This window comes from Ambystoma mexicanum, chromosome 9, assembly GCF_040938575.1.
Source record: "Ambystoma mexicanum isolate Mex_15411 chromosome 9, UKY_AmexF1_1, whole genome shotgun sequence".
Taxonomy (NCBI): Eukaryota; Metazoa; Chordata; class Amphibia; order Caudata; family Ambystomatidae; genus Ambystoma; species Ambystoma mexicanum.
This window is the reverse complement of record NC_090931.1, coordinates 1,522,875,090-1,522,894,375: the sequence shown is the minus strand read 5'-3', so window position 1 is coordinate 1,522,894,375 and position 19,286 is coordinate 1,522,875,090.

Genomic DNA, 19,286 nt, shown 5'->3' with positions numbered 1-19,286 from the left:
CCTGAGTTACTAGTAGTGTGCCAAGAGTACGTCAGAATAACTCAAGAGTACCTTGTTTTATTAATGGAATCAGATTTGTACTGTACATCTCTTGCCTCGCAAACACTTAAATTGCTTTCCGAAGAGATTAATAAGTGGAACCGTTTGGTGCACAGGCGCTTTAGGTTATGGTATCATATTGCCTTGTCCCCAGTATCGTGTCTTCGTTATATTCTTCATTATGGCTCCTGGCTTTAGGAGAAGCGTAAGCAAGCTCTTTAGATGAGTTCTTTGTGCGTCTTGCGTTTCTGCGTTTTAAAGAAGGCCTATGTAAAAATAATAAAGATGCACGTCCGTGAGTGTGTTCGAGATTGAAAAGTAATACAAAGTTTATTTGATGAAAAAAAACTGCGAAAAACAAAATTTATGACTCGTTCTCGTTCTCTTTCTCGTTCTTCGTGTCTCTCTCTTTCATCTTCTCTCTCTTTCGTCTTCTCTCTCTCTTTCGTCTTCTCTCTCTCTTTCGTCTTCTCTCTCTCTTTCGTCTTCTCTCTCTCCATAACTGAAATAAATGTGTAACGGAGAATGAGCGAAAACAAATGGAAATAATGATTAAGTATGAAATTGAAATGTAAATATATGTATACATATTGCAGTCACAGGGTCACAGGGATACCGAGTATACCACATTTTTAAAACTTTGTTATTGAAGACATGAGAAGAGAAAAAAATCTGTTGTTTTTGTCATTACGTGTAAGTGCATGCATATTCTAAAATCCACAAAAGTTAGGAGACTATTCACAGAGAAGTTACTATGAATAACTGACTAATCCCAGATTTACCCCTCACACCTGGAGAAAGCTATTGGATTCAAAAAAGAATTTAATGTGAGGAAGGCAGAGTTACAAGCAGTAAGCCAAGAGTAAGCCTGAGTTACTAGTAGTGTGCCAAGAGTACGTCAGAATAACTCAAGAGTACCTTGTTTTATTAATGGAATCAGATTTGTACTGTACATCTCTTGCCTCGCAAACACTTAAATTGCTTTCCGAAGAGATTAATAAGTGGAACCGTTTGGTGCACAGGCGCTTTAGGTTATGGTATCATATTGCCTTGTCCCCAGTATCGTGTCTTCGTTATATTCTTCATTATGGCTCCTGGCTTTAGGAGAAGCGTAAGCAAGCTCTTTAGATGAGTTCTTTGTGCGTCTTGCGTTTCTGCGTTTTAAAGAAGGCCTATGTAAAAATAATAAAGATGCACGTCCGTGAGTGTGTTCGAGATTGAAAAGTAATGACAAAGTTTATTTGATGAAAAAAAACTGCGAAAAACAAAATTTATGACTCGTTCTCGTTCTTTCTCGTTCTCTTTCTCGTTCTTCGTGTCTCTCTCTTTCATCTTCTCTCTCTTTCGTCTTCTCTCTCTCTTTCGTCTTCTCTCTCTCTTTCGTCTTCTCTCTCTCTTTCGTCTTCTCTCTCTCTCCATAACTGAAATAATTGTGTAACGGAGAATGAGCGAAAACAAATGGAAATAATGATTAAGTATGAAATTGAAATGTAAATATATGTATACATATTGCAGTCACAGGGTCACAGGGATACCGAGTATACCACATTTTTAAAACTTTTTTATTGAAGACATGAGAAGAGAAAAAAATCTGTTGTTTTTGTCATTACGTGTAAGTGCATGCATATTCTAAAATCCACAAAAGTTAGGAGACTATTCACAGAGAAGTTACTATGAATAACTGACTAATCCCAGATTTACCCCTCACACCTGGAGAAAGCTATTGGATTCAAAAAAGAATTTAATGTGAGGAAGGCAGAGTTACAAGCAGTAAGCCAAGAGTAAGCCTGAGTTACTAGTTACTAGAGTTACTAGTAGTGTGCCAAGAGTACGTCAGAATAACTCAAGAGTACCTTGTTTTATTAATGGAATCAGATTTGTACTGTACATCTCTTGCCTCGCAAACACTTAAATTGCTTTCCGAAGAGATTAATAGTCCCGTCCAGTGGTAGTGAAATAGAAGGTGTGGGTCCAAGTTTTCTTGTGCTTCTAAGGCCTCTGTATAGTGATGCAGAAGTATCAGTCTGAGAGTTGAGGCTCTTTGATGTTTTCTGATTTTGCGGGCTATGCGCCTTTGGAGCCTCAGCTGTCTTGTTTGTTGTTCTGCCTGGCTTATTAAGAAAAGTTCATCAAAATTGAGAAACGCGACGGCGTGCGCGCATTCAGAACGGAGTAGAATATGATGACACGACGCCAAAAACAACCACACTAAAACACGGTCACTGAATTCACTGCAACACGTAATACTTAACCGCACTCTAAAACGGTCATTAAACTTACTGCAACACGTAATACACTTGTCCGCTCCACCAAGTAATGTATTCACTAGGAAATATCGAAACTCAACTCGCTGCCAATAGAAAAGTTATTAGAAAAAACACTAGCACGTCAAACCAGGAAGTAAACATTTAAATGAAGCGTGCGTAGAATTATTAGAATACGCAACCAAATTCCTTACAGGAACTGACCAACAGTGAAAATAAATATAACGAGACGTGTTATCCTAGATACTTCACAATACTAGAAATTAACACGCGTACAATGAGGAGAATAATACTGAACCAATATTTCACAAGTAATGCGCTAACTAACTTGCATTATAATTTTACACTTAAATATCATTTCCCGCACACACAGCCGCGAAAGGAGAAAATAAACGCACAACAGTTTTCTTTCAAAAAATACGCGCGCTGTTGTATTCAAGTAATTGTTCATAAAAATTCATAGACAAGTACAGTTCTTAATAATTAAAATTAAACTTCTTCTTGAGTAAAATGGAAGATATGAACATTTCACATTCAGAAAACTTGGCTTGCTTCATCTGTAAGTAGATCTTGAAGTTGAAACACGGACTTCTTCTAACAAGAACTTCTGTAGAATCAACTCACTGGATATTTTTCCTCTAAAAAGGAATTTTAACACTGCTTATATTAAATATCATAAGAGCTAACTAAACTGCAACCTTCCTCTAAAGAAACTTGAATGAAAGGCAGTTTAGAATGTTGGTAACTGTTCCAAATTACCTCACAATTATTTTCCACCAATCATTGGTGTTGAACTGAACCTCCATCTTGGTTTGGGGAATTTGGTACTTCCTGTATATAGTTAACATTAAGGCAACTTATTACAATATTGACATATGTAAAACACTGAACCCAAATTCAACATCTCTCAACCAATACTCTTACTAATAATGTAATAATGAGGTTTTAAAGATAAAGGTTTACTTAATTCTTTTTAATGCAGATTTTCTATAGTAATTTCTCCTTGAATATTTATAAATATGCCATGGAATCCTGACAGTACCCCCTCCGTAATGCCCTAACCCAGGGCCAACTTTTTCAGGGTGTAAATGATGAAATCTTTTTACCAATCTAGGGGCATGTACATTTTCAACTTTCTCCCACGAACGTTCCTCAGGACCATATCCCTTCCAATCAACCAAGTATTGAAGTTGACCATGAACAATTCTAGAATCTAAAATTGCTTGCACTTCAAATTCATTCTCATCTTCAGAAAACACAGGACTAGGAACATCATGCATTCTGGTATCATTCCTAAATGTTTTCAATAATTTTACATGAAAAGTTGGATGAATTTTTAATCCTAATGGTAACTTCAATTTCACAGATACTGGGGAATAAACCTTTTCTATCTCAAATGGTCCACTATATCGTGGACTAAATTTACTTCTCCCCTTCAAAGGTACATTCTTCGTGGATAACCATACTTTGTCTCCGACCTGATAATTTGGTTCTTTTCGACGCTTTCTGTCTGCAAATTTTTTGTAATTTAGTTAACTCTTATTCAACGCCTGAACAGCAAGTTTCAAATTTTGTTCCATAGCAATTAACCTACTTTCAACATCTGGAACCTCAATTTCCTCTAAAACCACTCCTCTCAAAAATCGCGGATGGAATCCCTGATTTAGAAAGAATGGGGACATAGAAGTTGAATCTTTAGTAGCGTTATTATAGCAAAATTCTGCCAATCAAAGTAGTTCCAACCACCCCTGACCTGCACCAAGATAGCATCGTATATACTTTTCTAACTCTTGATTCACCCTCTCGGTTTGGCCGTTACTCTCATGATGATAGCTTGTTGTTAAATTAATCTCAATTTTCAACTCTTTGCAAAAAGCTTTCCAAAATCTAGAGACAAATTGAGATCCTCTATCGGAAATTACTTGATTAGGTAAACCATGTAATTTAACAACATTTTGCAGGAAAGCCTGAGCTAAAGATGTCGCTGTAGTCCCTCCCTTGATGGGAATAAAATGACCAGCCTTAGAAAACACATCCACAACTACAAGAATAGTAGAACAACCCTTGTCAGGCGGTAAATCCACAATATAATCCATTGATACCGTATGCCATGGACAAGGTGGAACTGGAAGTGTAACTAAATATCCTGCAGCTTTCTGATGATCAGCCTTAGAACGAATACAAACATCACAAGTTCTCACATAATTCTCAGAATCTTCCTTCATTTCCTTCCACCAAAATTCCCTTTGAAGAAGATCAAAAGTTTTCTTAATTCCTGGGTGACCAGCTAACGGGGAATCATGACAATTCTTTAATGCTTCAATTCTCAATTCTTCACAAGGCAAATACAATTGCTTTCCAACATATGGTAAACCTTCTATAATGTGACGTTCAGAATCTTCTGCCACCCAATCCAATAGTTCCTTGTCAGTAAAAGATTGTAAAATTGACTCACGAAAATCCTGAACCTTTTAAACCCCAGCAATGACAAAATTCTTTTCTGCAAGTAAAGATCACACACATTGCAGTAGCGAGCGCTCTACCTACTGAGCTATCTTACCAGTTATAGCTACCAGAAAACCAACCACTCCAGAAACAAAGAGCCACATGCTGCTGCGCACAGCCACAGCCCAGGAACCACAATGAAACAACATTTTTGCAGAGTATACTGTTTACGTAATCATATTTATTAAAAAATAATGTCCAGTAGGGCTTTAGCGCCTATGATGACAATCAGAGTGGCAGTAAGCAGCCCGGTGAAGAAGCGTCCTTGTCCTCTCCCTGAATTGAAATATGCATCCAAGACGACCCGGGTTCTCAAGCAGTTGTTGTCTCCGGGAGGAGGTGGGTCGTCGTGTCTCTGCACCGGGTGCGGTGGCACCTCCACCACTGCGCGAGTTTCGGTCTCCACCGGAATAGGCGGCGGCCTCCTGGGCATCCTTCCCCAGCTCTGCTGCGTGTTCCTGCGCCTCCCATCGAGACTGGTGGAGGTTTGTGAGCGGACCCCGCTCACTGACTTGGACCTCCCTGACCTGGACTCCGACATCGCCATGCTGCTCGCTGTGTACGGGAGATGAACGCTGCCTGGACAGTATCCACACTGAAGGCAGTCGCAGCAGATGGGGCCGATACATTGAAGGCTGCTAGGCGCTCCCAAAAGGCCATTACCCAACAGGGTGGTGACAGTGTTCAAAAAGAGCGGGAAAGAGTGGGATAGTAGAGAAGATATTGCTAGTAAGGAAAAAAAGAGGGGGCCAAAAAAGTGCTGTATGGGAGAAAAAGGAAGCAGGAGGGAAAGGAGAGAAAGGGGAGCCTATTTGTGATGCTAGGTGGGCAGGTGCTTGCTTTAGCTACCCACCTATACGCAATCGCAGCTGCAATAGATAAATGAACAGGGAAACAATTAAAATGCAGGCACTTAGATAAGGTTCAACTGAAATGGGCCAAAAAGATCCATATGGTTGACGAAAATTCCTTTTGTGTGAATTATCTGTGTTCACCTTGTACCAAGTTGGCAGCTAAACCATCCCAGATGAAACCCAAGGACGGGGAACAGGGCTGGGTGTGTCTGTAGCGAGGCCAACCACTGTCCCAATTTTATGGGCTGTGTCCTGTGTCTCGCATACAGTCAGCTCGGAACAGGAATCAGCCGTCCAAAGTCTACCCAACTCACCTTTTTCATCTGATAGTTAAAAGCTATGGGAAGCACAGCGTCTTTCCACTGCTCCCCCAGGTTCAGCTTTGTGTCAACCTCATTTCAATAAACCTATTACAGTTTGATGACCCAGACACAGGGGAGCCTGGGTAAGGACGATTGGGGGTGATAATAAATGGGAGGGGAGTATAACGCAGCATGCTGTGTAAAATAATGGGTCATGCAGATGACCTTATATTGAATTCTAGTTCACTGTGAATAACTTTAAAAACCAAAAGATATTGTTTTCAGGTCCACATTCCTTTGCAGTATGCTAATGCAATTGTGAATTCAGAGTGGTGAATATAAAGTTATGCATGTCTTTTTGTTTGACCTATTTCTATAACAATGTACATAATGTTAGGTTGGTTTCTTCTGTGATTTGTGTATTTTTCAAGGCATTTGTCGAAATACTAATTATTTAGTTATTGGAAAACCAACCTTAAAAAATATTTGTGATATGTCACTTTGAGGATATGTACTCAGGTGCATAAATCGCAGCCTGTGGTCCAGATACTGATTTCACTACTTTAACAAAATGTCTGATCCTGGGCAAATCATTTAATCTCACATGCCTGATCAGCTGACATTGGGTGTCACTAGAAGTGAATTCGTTGGCTATTTTTCCTATGAAGAAAAGCCCTCATGTTTACTAAACTATTGAGTTGTTGCATTTTAATAATAGTAAACATTATTCTCTTGGCTTACACTTAAACTTCTTTTAATGTCTTTACCAATGGTGTCCTAGAGTACTGAAGACTGATGCCACTGCTTTTTACTGTGATGGCACTTCTGATCATGTCAATCCATATCGTGAAAATTAGGGATCTATATATCTTGCTGGACAGGTCCGGAAGAAATGAAGAAAACATTGAAGGGCACTCAATATTTGTTTAACCCACTATCCAGCACTTTCCCCAAATATTCTTTCCTCAGACTTTCTCATCACCTCACTGTCGGGGGGAAATTCTGCCGGGGTCGGCGGAGCCGTCCGCGGACCTTCAGGCGGGGAGGCCCCAACTCCTCCCGTATATCCCAAAAGGAATGAGTATGAGACACACGCAAGAAGCAAGGTGATTCTGCTGTTTATTATACAAACGGCAGGGATGGGTCGAGGAACGTACGCGTCCGTCCTGACGCACACACAATCGTGGGGCTCGCAGGCCCTTTTTACCTTCGTATGACGCGCTACTTGCGTCACCTTGGAAAGTTAGCAAAAAACCTATCGCCACTTTTAATTGGCTGCTCGAGTGGTAGGGTTAGTATAGCATACGTATAGAGAACAATATTAATGGTTGAGGGATAGTCAGGTGATATACTTGGGTTGTCCCTTCAACTTGATACATGAAAATTGTTACATGAAGACCCCTGAGGATTGGTCAGTGTTAATAGCGTCAGTGATAGGAGCCCCATGTTCTAATTGGTCCGCTCGCGAGCCTCCCCGTCTGGGACCATCGTTGTTCCCAGCTTGCGGTGCACCTGTCATTTGCAACAATGTATCACTAAGGTTATGTGTAGACCATGCGAGGACTCATTCACATGTTGGTAGGCCGACTACTCCTACTGTCGCAGATGTCCATTGAATTGTATCAGCCTGTGTCTTGCAACAGGGCTTCAGACGTCTCCTTTCTCCTTGCCTTGGCATCCTGTCAGGTTCGGCTTGGTCACGTGAGGTGGGACCGTGTTTGAGGCAGAATTCTGCACAATTAATATTGTTTTTCCACTGTGTGCTTGGTTTAATTTGCAGGTGTGCCTTTGATATCGACTCGCGGCGAGCGAGGTTGCAACATCGTGTCCTTGATTGTCTGCTTTTCGGAATGCGAGTTTGCAACATTGCGGCCTTGGCGGTCTGCTTTCGCCAGGCTCATTTTGCAGGATCAGCAACCTAACTCTTGTTCTTTTAACATTCATGGAAGCTCTTGCTTGCGGCCTACTTGGGCTTGGTGTATAAGTGGAACCGTTTGGTGCACAGGCGCTTTAGGTTATGGTATCATATTGCCTTGTCCCCAGTATCGTGTCTTCGTTATATTCTTCATTATGGCTCCTGGCTTTAGGAGAAGCGTAAGCAAGCTCTTTAGATGAGTTCTTTGTGCGTCTTGCGTTTCTGCGTTTTAAAGAAGGCCTATGTAAAAATAATAAAGATGCACGTCCGTGAGTGTGTTCGAGATTGAAAAGTAATGACAAAGTTTATTTGATGAAAAAAAACTGCGAAAAACAAAATTTATGACTCGTTCTCGTTCTTTCTCGTTCTTCGTGTCTCTCTCTTTCATCTTCTCTCTCTCTTTCGTCTTCTCTCTCTTTCGTCTTCTCTCTCTCTTTCGTCTTCTCTCTCTCTCTCCATAACTGAAATAAATGTGTAACGGAGAATGAGCGAAAACAAATGGAAATAATGATTAAGTATGAAATTGAAATGTAAATATATGTATACATATTGCAGTCACAGGGTCACAGGGATACCGAGTATACCACATTTTTAAAACTTTTTTATTGAAGACATGAGAAGAGAAAAAAATCTGTTGTTTTTGTCATTACGTGTAAGTGCATGCATATTCTAAAATCCACAAAAGTTAGGAGACTATTCACAGAGAAGTTACTATGAATAACTGACTAATCCCAGATTTACCCCTCACACCTGGAGAAAGCTATTGGATTCAAAAAAGAATTTAATGTGAGGAAGGCAGAGTTACAAGCAGTAAACCAAGAGTAAGCCTGAGTTACTAGTTACTAGAGTTACTAGTAGTGTGCCAAGAGTACGTCAGAATAACTCAAGAGTACCTTGTTTTATTAATGGAATCAGATTTGTACTGTACATCTCTTGCCTCGCAAACACTTAAATTGCTTTCCGAAGAGATTAATAGTCCCGTCCAGTGGTAGTGAAATAGAAGGTGTGGGTCCAAGTTTTCTTGTGCTTCTAAGGCCTCTGTATAGTGATGCAGAAGTATCAGTCTGAGAGTTGAGGCTCTTTGATGTTTTCTGATTTTGCGGGCTATGCGCCTTTGGAGCCTCAGCTGTCTTGTTTGTTGTTCTGCCTGGCTTATTAAGAAAAGTTCATCAAAATTGAGAAACGCGACGGCGTGCGCGCATTCAGAACGGAGTAGAATATGATGACACAACGCCAAAAACAACCACACTAAAACACGGTCACTGAATTCACTGCAACACGTAATACGCTTGTCCGCTCCACCAAGTAATGTATTCACTAGGAAATATCGAAACTCAACTCGCTGCCAATAGAAAAGTTATTAGAAAAAACACTAGCACGTCAAACCAGGAAGTAAACATTTAAATAAAGCGTGCGTAGAATTATTAGAATACGCAACCAAATTCCTTACAGGAACTGACCAACAGTGAAAATAAATATAACGAGACGTGTTATCCTAGATACTTCACAATACTAGAAATTAACACGCGTACAATGAGGAGAATAATACTGAACCAATATTTCACAAGTAATGCGCTAACTAACTTGCATTATAATTTTACACTTAAATATCATTTCCCGCACACACAGCCGCGAAAGGAGAAAATAAACGCACGACAGTTTTCTTTCAAAAAATACGCGCGCTGTTGTATTCAAGTAATTGTTCATAAAAATTCATAGACAAGTACACTTCTTAATAATTAAAATTAAACTTCTTCTTGAGTAAAATCGAAGATATGAACATTTCACATTCAGAAAACTTGGCTTGCTTCATCTGTAAGTAGATCTTGAAGTTGAAACACGGACTTCTTCTAACAAGAACTTCTGTAGAATAAACTCGCTGGATATTTTTCTTCTAAAAAGGAATTTTAACACTGCTTATATTAAATATCATAAGAGCTAACTAAACTGCAACCTTCCTCTAAAGAAACTGGAATGAAAGGCAGTTTCGAATGTTGGTAACTGTTCCAAATTACCTCACAATTATTTTCCACCAATCATTGGTGTTGAACTGAACCTCCATCTTGGTTTGGGGAATTTGGTACTTCCTGTATATAGTTAACATTAAGGCAACTTATTACAATATTGACATATGTAAAACACTGAACCCAAATTCAACATCTCTCAACCAATACTCTTACTAATAATGTAATAATGAGGTTTTAAAGATAAAGGTTTACTTAATTCTTTTTAATGCAGATTTTCTATAGTAATTTCTCCTTGAATATTTATAAATATGCCATGGAATCCTGACAGTACCCCCTCCGTAATGCCCTAACCCAGGGCCAACTTTTTCAGGGTGTAAATGATGAAATCTTTTTACCAATCTAGGGGCATGTACATTTTCAACTTTCTCCCACGAACGTTCCTCAGGACCATATCCCTTCCAATCAACCAAGTATTGAAGTTGACCATGAACAATTCTAGAATCTAAAATTGCTTGCACTTCAAATTCATTCTCATCTTCAGAAAACACAGGACTAGGAACATCATGCATTCTGGTATCATTCCTAAATGTTTTCAATAATTTTACATGAAAAGTTGGATGAATTTTTAATCCTAATGGTAACTTCAATTTCACAGATACTGGGGAATAAACCTTTTCTATCTCAAATGGTCCACTATATCGTGGACTAAATTTACTTCTCCCCTTCAAAGGTACATTCTTCGTGGATAACCATACTTTGTCTCTGACCTGTTAATTTGGTTCTTTTCGACGCTTTCTGTCTGCAAATTTTTTGTAATTTAGTTAACTCTTATTCAACGCCTGAACAGCAAGTTTCAAATTTTGTTCCATAGCAATTAACCTACTTTCAACATCTGGAACCTCAATTTCCTCTAAAACCACTCCTCTCAAAAATCGCGGATGGAATCCCTGATTTAGAAAGAATGGGGACATAGAAGTTGAATCTTTAGTAGCGTTATTATAGCAAAATTCTGCCAATCAAAGTAGTTCCAACCACCCCTGACCTGCACCAAGATAGCATCGTATATACTTTTCTAACTCTTGATTCACCCTCTCGGTTTGGCCGTTACTCTCAGGATGATAGCTTGTTGTTAAATTAATCTCAATTTTCAACTCTTTGCAAAAAGCTTTCCAAAATCTAGAGACAAATTGAGATCCTCTATCGGAAATTACTTGATTAGGTAAACCATGTAATTTAACAACATTTTGCAGGAAAGCCTGAGCTAAAGATGTCGCTGTAGTCCCTACCTTGATGGGAATAAAATGACTAGCCTTAGAAAACACATCCACAACTACAAGAATAGTAGAACAACCCTTGTCAGGCGGTAAATCCACAATATAATCCATTGATACCGTATGCCACGGACAAGGTGGAACTGGAAGTGTAACTAAATATCCTGCAGCTTTCTGATGATCAGACTTAGAACGAATACAAACATCACAAGTTCTCACATAATTCTCAGAATCTTCCTTCATTTCCTTCCACCAAAATTCCCTTTGAAGAAGATCAAAAGTTTTCTTAATTCCTGGGTGACCAGCTAACGGGGAATCATGACAATTCTTTAATGCTTCAATTCTCAATTCTTCACAAGGCAAATACAATTGCTTTCCAACATATGGTAAACCTTCTATAATGTGACGTTCAGAATCTTCTGCCACCCAATCCAATAGTTCCTTGTCAGTAAAAGATTGTAAAATTGACTCACGAAAATCCTGAACCTTTTCAACCCCAGCAATGACAAAATTATTTTCTGCAAGTAAAGATCACACACACATTGCAGTAGCGAGCGCTCTACCTACTGAGCTATCTTACCAGTTATAGCTACCAGAAAACCAACCACTCCAGAAACAAAGAGCCACATGCTGCTGCGCACAGCCACAGCCCAGGAACCACAATGAAACAACATTTTTGCAGAGTATACTCTTTACGTAATCATATTTATTAAAAAATAATGTCCAGTAGGGCTTTAGCGCCTATGATGACAATCAGAGTAGCAGTAAGCAGCCCGGTGAAGAAGCGTCCTTGTCCTCTCCCTGAATTGAAATATGCATCCAAGACGACCCGGGTTCTCAAGCAGTTGTTGTCTCCGGGAGGAGGGGGGTCATCGTGTCTCTGCACCGGGTGCGGTGGCACCTCCACCACTGCGCGAGTTTCGGTCTCCACCGGAATAGGCGGCGGCCTCCTGGGCATCCTTCCCCAGCTCTGCTGCGTGTTCCTGCGCCTCCCATCGAGACTGGTGGAGGTTTGTGAGCGGACCCCGCTCACTGACCTGGACCTCCCTGACCTGGACTCCAACATCGCCATGCTGCTCGCTGTGTACGGGAGATGAACGCTGCCTGGAGAGTATCCACACTGAAGGCAGTCGCAGCAGATGGGGCCGATACATTGAAGGCTGCTAGGCGCTCCCAAAAGGCCATTACCCAACAGGGTGGTGACAGTGTTCAAAAAGAGCGGGAAAGAGTGGGATAGTAGAGAAGATATTGCTAGTAAGGAAAAAAAGAGGGGGCCAAAAAAGTGCTGTATGGGAGAAAAAGGAAGCAGGAGGGAAAGGAGAGAAAGGGGAGCCTATTTGTGATGCTAGGTGGGCAGGTGCTTGCTCTAGCTACCCACCTATACGCAATCGCAGCTGCAATAGATAAATGAACAGGGAAACAATTAAAATGCAGGCACTTAGATAAGGTTCAACTGAAATGGGCCAAAAAGATCCATATGGTTGACGGAAATCCCTTTTGTGTGAATTATCTGTGTTCACCTTGTACCAAGTTGGCAGCTAAACCATCGCAGATGAAACCCAAGGACGGGGAACAGGGCTGGGTGTGTCTGTAGCGAGGCCAACCACTGTCCCAATTTTATGGGCTGTGTCTCGCATACAGTCAGCTCGGAACAGGAATGAGCCGTCCAAAGTCTTCCCAACTCACCTTTTTCATCTGATAGTTAAAAGCTGAGGGAAGCACAGCGTCTTTCCACTGCTCCCCCAGATTCAGCTTTGTGTCAACCTCATTTCAATAAACCTATTACAGTTTGATGACCCAGACACAGGGGAGCCTGGGTAAGGACGATTGGGGGTGATAATAAATGGGAGGGGAGTATAACGCAGCATGCTGTGTAAAATAATGGGTCATGCAGATGACCTTATATTGAATTCTAGTTCACTGTGAATAACTTTAAAAACCAAAAGATATTGTTTTTAGGTCCACATTCCTTTGCAGTATGCTAATGCAATTGTGTATTCAGAGTGGTGAATATAAAGTTATGCATGTCTTTTTGTTTGACCTATTTCTATAACAATGTACATAATGTTAGGTTGGTTTCTTCTGTGATTTGTGTATTTTTCAAGGCATTTGTCGAAATACTAATTATTTAGTTATTGGAAAACCAACCTTAAAAAATATTTGTGATATGTCACTGGGAAGATATGTACTCGGGTGCATAAATCACAGCCTGTGGTCCAGATACTGATTTCACTACTTTAACAAAATGTCTGATCCCGGGCAAATCATTTAATCTCACATGCCTGATCAGCTGACATTGGCTGTCACTAGAAGTGATTTTGTTTGCTATTTGTCCTATGAAGAAAAGCCCTCATGTTTACTAAACTATTGAGTTGTTGCATTTTAATAATAGTAAATATTATTCTCTTGGATCACACTTGAAAACTTCTTTTAACGTCTTTACCAATGGTGTCCTAGAGTACTGAAGACTGATGCCACTGCTTTTAATGTTATTTACTGTGATGGCACTTCTGATCATGTCAATCCATATCGTGAAAATTATATCTTGCTGGACAGGTCCGGAAGAAATGAAGAAAACATTGAGGGGCACTCAATATTTGTTTAACCCACTATCCAGCACTTTCCCCAAATATTCTTTTCTCAGACTTTCTCATCACCTCACGGTTTAATATTGTTCCTCCTTTTTCTCTCTCTCAGCACTGTAGCTAGGTTTATTTACACAAAGAGCTCCCACTAGGGAAGGCACATCATATAGCCCTGAACACACAGACACACACACATACACACACACCCAATTCGGTGTCTGCCAGGCTTCCTGTAGCAGATGGGTTCAAAGCAGCGTACCAGTGTTATGACTTAGCGGTACCCCTTGCAATTCGATATTCAACACAGGCAAGGCAAGGTCGGGTGCCCACCCTCTTAGGTTGGTGGAAATGCCCTGCCATTAGGGGAGAGTCGTCCCTGCTGCGTCACTCAACCTTCAACCTCACAACTTGCCCCAAAGATCCAGAATTTATAAGAGTGCATGGAAGTTCTGAAATAGCCACCGCCCCCATGCCCTGACCTTCCCACACAAACACACTGCAAAGCCCCCGGAGTTACTCAATGTCAGAGTCGATCATTTGTGATGGGGGAAGGGAGAGACAGTGTGTGGGTAGGTGGTTGAACCCTTGGCACTTAGTCTGCAGCACAGGCGGGGTTCCCCCGAGCAGAACAGAATGAGAACCTCTCAATCAAGCAAGAACAGCAGCTGCCAGGAGCACCCGAAAGTGCCCTGGAAAAGAAAGCTTGGGCACTCCCAGATCCCCTCCCCCACTGCCCTCGGCCACAGCTGAGCTCTCCAACCTCTGTGAGTAGTCCGACTTGTTCTCTGCCTTTGCGTCAAGGCCTGCAGTCACTCTGCCTGTGTGCTGCGGCAGGGCAGCACACAGGCAGAGAAAGCAGACATGCGCATATATCTCTTCTCCCGGCTGCTGCCCGCATACTTCCCTCAGTGGCTTTGCTCTCAGTGGGAAGGAAACGCATCAGATGGCCGGGGGGGGCAGAGAAAATGAAACAAAAACACACCAGAAGTTCCTTTCGCCCACAGCAGTTCTACATGATGAGAAAGGGTCTGCAGAGGTGGTGTGGCGGAGTGGATCAGGGGCGTGGCAATGGAGAATACTAGTGACACTGGAGGTGATGGAGTCTGTTGGAGATGCGGTAAACTCTAGGAGATGCTTCCTGCTTCCAACATCCTTCCTTTCTCCTTAATAGCTGAATTTTACCAAATCGATGCTTGCGGCGAGCGTAAAGCAACAGCACCTACTAATTCATACTACTGTTTCCAACATTTCCTCAAAAATTCTGTTACGGGATTCCTCTGAGTCACCTTACTCGACGTAGTCGGAAGTACTCTTTGTAATAGCGGACCCACCAATCCCATTTCAGCAACCATCCAGTCATTTGGTACCGCGTCTACAAATGGTATAATAAACTGACATGAATAAGCCAAATGATATGCACGAAAATTTGGCAAGCCCAACCCCCCCCCTTCCCAAAGGAAGCTGAAGTTTCCATAATTGCAACTTCGTATTTTTTTATCCCATATAAATGACTGTATCAAAAAGTCAATTTGCTTCCATATTGAGGATTTAATCTCCAATGGTAGCATGCTAAGCACGTAGTTAATTTTAGGTGCAGCAGTCATCTTCAAAGCATTTGCCTTAACCCACAACGAAAGTCTCAACAAAGACCACCTCTCCAGATTAGCTTTAAACTCTCTGCACACCTCACCCATGTTTTCTTCAACCATGCTCTCCACAAATGCGGTGAGCCAAATTCCTAGATACTTCATCCTCCTCTAACACCGTTGGACTCCCAAATTTGAAATACATATTTTATCACAAATAGGCATCAACGGCATCACCTCTGATTTTGAGCAATTAATTTTATACCCCGCCACCTTCTAAAAATGGTCCAGCAATTCCAATAAGTTAGGTAATGACTCCTTCAGATCTCTTAGAATTAACAGTAAATCATCCGCAAAGAACCATATTTTTTGTCCCATGCTTCGGGATCACCCGACATGAGTACCTCAGCTGCGGTCATGCAGCAAACAGCCTGCAGGGGTCACCCTGCAGGGTCCGGGTCACCGGACAGACCACATCAGCTGGGGGCACCCAGCACATGGCAGCCTCGGCTTTGGGGGCACCCAGGCCGGGGCTGCTAGACCAGGCCGCGATCAAGCGGCAGACGACACCACAAGAATCAGACACAGACACGAGTTGCCGTATCCTGGGGCTCTGCTGCACTGAATCTTACGTGCCAGCAGAGCCCCTTTTATTAGAGGAGCGTCATGACGATGTCATGACGCTTCCCGTTACAGAAACACAGTCCTCAAATGTTAGAATGTCACTTTTCGTCCTTGATTGGACTCACTTGGTAACCAAGTACTGCGACGAGGAAGGTGATTCATGCGACTTGCTGGTTTCGGGTCCCAGGAAAAGCCAGAAAGTTCTAGAAAATGCCATCCTGCATTTGCAATGCTTTTAGAAAAGGGGACACCGGAGCAGTCATACAGAGAAAACTTTGCTGGAGGATGAACGCATCGCTCCAGGGCCCGTTGATGCACAAGATCTCTCTGCCTGCCTGTGTGGGAGCTTTCAGTGCAGTTTGATGAGATGAGGGTGTACTTTAAAGCTGTGTCAACAGTGAAGTATTTTATCAAAATAGGCCGTGGGGCATTTTATTGGGAATCATAAAAAAAAAGCGAAGCCATAGCCGTGCTTTCTCTTCTGGGGAGATGCAATACAACATACAGAATATTCAAAAGCTTCTCTGAACATACCAACCACCAAGACCGCACCGAGCAAGGCCAGCAGCAACTTCGTATTTGCTGATATTGTTCTAGGTTGGAGACAAAAAGATAATATAAGTGGGAAAAATATGCTTGACATTAGAACCAAACAATATTATGGCAACGAGCAAATTTGTCGCCTCTAAAAATCAGTAACTTTTGCTATTGGAATATAGTCACAGGGATACCGAGTATACCACATTTTTAAAACTTTTTTATTGAAGACATGAGAAGAGAAAAAAATCTGTTGTTTTTGTCATTACGTGTAAGTGCATGCATATTCTAAAATCCACAAAAGTTAGGAGACTATTCACAGAGAAGTTACTATGAATAACTGACTAATCCCAGATTTACCCCTCACACCTGGAGAAAGCTATTGGATTCAAAAAAGAATTTAATGTGAGGAAGGCAGAGTTACAAGCAGTAAGCCAAGAGTAAGCCTGAGTTACTAGTAGTGTGCCAAGAGTACGTCAGAATAACTCAAGAGTACCTTGTTTTATTAATGGAATCAGATTTGTACTGTACATCTCTTGCCTCGCAAACACTTAAATTGCTTTCCGAAGAGATTAATAAGTGGAACCGTTTGGTGCACAGGCGCTTTAGGTTATGGTATCATATTGCCTTGTCCCCAGTATCGTGTCTTCGATATATTCTTCATTATGGCTCCTGGCTTTAGGAGAAGCGTAAGCAAGCACTTTAGATGAGTTCTTTGTGCGTCTTGCGTTTCTGCGTTTTAAAGAAGGCCTATGTAAAAATAATAAAGATGCACGTCCGTGAGTGTGTTCGAGATTGAAAAGTAATACAAAGTTTATTTGATGAAAAAAAACTGCGAAAAACAAAATTTATGACTCGTTCTCGTTCTTTCTCGTTCTCTTTCTCGTTCTTCGTGTCTCTCTCTTTCATCTTCTCTCTCTTTCGTCTTCTCTCTCTTTCGTCTTCTCTCTCTCTTTCGTCTTCTCTCTCTCTTTCGTCTTCTCTCTCTCTCTCTCCATAACTGAAATAATTGTGTAACGGAGAATGAGCGAAAACAAATGGAAATAATGATTAAGTATGAAATTGAAATGTAAATATATGTATACATATTGCAGTCACAGGGTCACAGGGATACCGAGTATACCACATTTTTAAAACTTTTTTATTGAAGACATGAGAAGAGAAAAAAATCTGTTGTTTTTGTCATTACGTGTAAGTGCATGCATATTCTAAAATCCACAAAAGTTAGGAGACTATTCACAGAGAAGTTACTATGAATAACTGACTAATCCCAGATTTACCCCTCACACCTGGAGAAAGCTATTGGATTCAAAAAAGAATTTAATGTGAGGAAGGCAGAGTTACAAGCAGTAAGCCAAGAGTAAGCCTGAGTTACTAGTTACTAGAGTTACTAGTAGTGTGCCAAGAGTACGTCAGAATAACTCAAGAGTACCTTGTTTTATTAATGGAATCAGATTTGTACTGTACATCTCTTGCCTCGCAAACACTTAAATTGCTTTCCGAAGAGATTAATAGTCCCGTCCAGTGGTAGTGAAATAGAAGGTGTGGGTCCAAGTTTTCTTGTGCTTCTAAGGCCTCTGTATAGTGATGCAGAAGTATCAGTCTGAGAGTTGCGGCTCTTTGATGTTTTCTGATTTTGCGGGCTATGCGCCTTTGGAGCCTCAGCTGTCTTGTTTGTTGTTCTGCCTGGCTTATTAAGAAAAGTTCATCAAAATTGAGAAACGCGACGGCGTGCGCGCATTCAGAACGGAGTAGAATATGATGACACGACGCCAAAAACAACCACACTAAAACACGGTCACTGAATTCACTGCAACACGTAATACTTAACCGCACTCTAAAACGGTCATTAAACTTACTGCAACACGTAATACACTTGTCCGCTCCACCAAGTAATGTATTCACTAGGAAATATCGAAACTCAACTCGCTGCCAATAGAAACGTTATTAGAAAAAACACTAGCACGTCAAACCAGGAAGTAAACATTTAAATGAAGCGTGCGTAGAATTATTAGAATACGCAACCAAATTCCTTACAGGAACTGACCAACAGTGAAAATAAATATAACGAGATGTGTTATCCTAGATACTTCACAATACTAGAAATTAACACGCGTACAATGAGGAGAATAATACTGAACCAATATTTCACAAGTTATGCGCTAACTAACTTGCATTATAATTTTACACTTAAATATCATTTCCCGCACACACAGCCGCGAAAGGAGAAAATAAACGCACAACAGTTTTCTTTCAAAAAATACGCGCGCTGTTGTATTCAAGTAATTGTTCATAAAAATTCATAGACAAGTACAGTTCTTAATAATTAAAATTAAACTTCTTCTTGAGTAAAATCGAAGATATGAACATTTCACATTCAGAAAACTTGGCTTGCTTCATCTGTAAGTAGATCTTGAAGTTGAAACACGGACTTCTTCTAACAAGAACTTCTGTAGAATCAACTCGCTGGATATTTTTCTTCTAAAAAGGAATTTTAACACTGCTTATATTAAATATCATAAGAGCTAACTAAACTGCAACCTTCCTCTAAAGAAACTGGAATGAAAGGCAGTTTCGAATGTTGGTAACTGTTCCAAATTACCTCACAATTATTTTCCACCAATCATTGGTGTTGAACTGAACCTCCATCTTGGTTTGGGGAATTTGGTACTTCCTGTATATAGTTAACATTAAGGAAACTTATTACAATATTGACATATGTAAAACACTGAACCCAAATTCAACATCTCTCAACCAATACTCTTACTAATAATGTAATAATGAGGTTTTAAAGATAAAGGTTTACTTAATTCTTTTTAATGCAGATTTTCTATAGT